This window comes from Triticum dicoccoides, chromosome 7A, assembly GCF_002162155.2.
Source record: "Triticum dicoccoides isolate Atlit2015 ecotype Zavitan chromosome 7A, WEW_v2.0, whole genome shotgun sequence".
Taxonomy (NCBI): domain Eukaryota; kingdom Viridiplantae; phylum Streptophyta; class Magnoliopsida; order Poales; family Poaceae; genus Triticum; species Triticum dicoccoides.
This window is the reverse complement of record NC_041392.1, coordinates 477,575,996-477,577,948: the sequence shown is the minus strand read 5'-3', so window position 1 is coordinate 477,577,948 and position 1,953 is coordinate 477,575,996.

Sequence of the window (1,953 nt, the reverse complement as noted above, 5' to 3'; positions counted from 1 at the left end):
TTGGAGTGTCACACACTTGTACTGTATAGTACTATAGTTTTGTTGTTTCGCACGATCCATTGATACAAACCCGATTAAACAGGAAAGGGTGGAATTTTTCCCGCGCGATAGATGATACTGGACATACATTTCACAGGCAATTTTAATGTATGCAAACTGAATAATTATAAGTAATAATATGATATCTAGTAAAACTAAAAACACATATGATTTATTGTTTTAGAGTGTAGTAGTTGTGCTATATTGCATAGTTGTTAGATGTAACATGCGAGAACGTGTAGAGATGTAGTTTTGGAGGGCCTACAGAGAGAAAAGCGTAATACGGTCACCGAACTTCAGAATAAGCTGATTACGGTCACTATATACATTTTCCGGTGATTATACGGTCACTTGCTCACAGTTCAGCATCGGATTGCACTCTATTGACCGGCCAAATAGTCTGCGTGGCACCATGTTGACTAGTTAAATTGACCACGTTCCTTGTGGGTCCCACCTGTCAGTTCGCATAGGCAAAAGGTCAGATAAACACAAATTTACGCAGGCGCGACAAGGCTCCAACCCGTGCGCGGCAATCACCTGGTTGTGTATGTGTCTGTCAGGGCCTGATGTGTGCGCATGCACGTGTAGGTTGAGCACTTGAGCGTGAGAGTGTGTGTTGGTCGTGTGGTGTACTGGTGTGTGCATGCATGCGTGCGTGTGTGCGTGTGAGTGTTGCGTGCGTGCGTGTGAGTGTTGCGTGCGTGTGAGTGTTGCGTGCATGCGTGGCTGCGTGTGTATGTGTGAGTGTTGCGTGCGTGCATGGGTGCATGTGTTTGTGTGAGTGTTGCGTGGATGCAGTTCGTGTGCATGCGTGCGTGTGTGTATAATCACCACACCAGCTTCTGTGTGTTAAAACAGACGGCTCAGCATACCAATACAAGGCCACCTTGTCCGTTGTGCCTGCGGTCATGCCTTTGAACCATCGTCCAAATATTTTTTTGTCATTTGTTTTCATTCTTACTAGCAAGATGCCCGTGCGTTGCACGTAACATCAAGATGCATTTGAATGACTTGTTTATCTTGTGAGAGAAAAGGATGAACGAGGGAAGGCCTTATTTGCAAATGTGGAGAGGTGTGTGGGTACCTTTTTGCAAAATTGCCATAGTTTCTTTCCTATCCGTCAGATAAAAATCGGACGGCCTCTATTGCAGGATGGTAGGCACACCATCATCACCAACTCTGTTTTTTATAAGAGTGTATTTTATGTATTTTATAAGAGTTTAGATGTAGAGTAGATACAAGTCAACAGGTGGGCACGATGGTAATGAGATAATGTGATGCAACACTAGAGGTGCCACGTGGAGCGTTTAACTGGTCAACTAGTCATGTCATGAGCAAATACAGAGTTGTACGGTGAGCCCGTGACTGTATAAAAACCACTAAACGTAAATGGTAACCGTAATGAGTGGATTCTAAAGTCCAATGTATGTATCGTGCTTTCGCTTCAAATACAATGATCGTCATTGCATATATCGCGAGAGAAAGATGAAACATGCGTGAATTTTCTGGGGGCTTACTTTTAGAGGACCTGAAGATAGTTTTGTGTGCATACGTGAAAGGGGCGTACAGGGGGGTATGCGATGGAGAGAGAGATGCTCTTCGTTTCTCTTTATTATGACTAACTTTGTATATAGTATAAAAATATACAAATTCACAGTACGGAATAAATATCATTGTGGGCACCATGCAATGCAAATTAGCGTTCGTACTCCTCCATATAACTTTGTAATGTTGTATATATGTAGAAACTCTAAAATAATTTTTTGGCCACACTTTATTCAATGGGAATGTTGTATGCGAAATAAACGTGAAGAGAGGGCTTTTTAGATCAATGGGGTACGTGATGTAAAATGTGTGAATGTGTAGTTGATGCATTTGGCGGGGCCTAGAGAGGTATGTGTGTGTATTACGTAT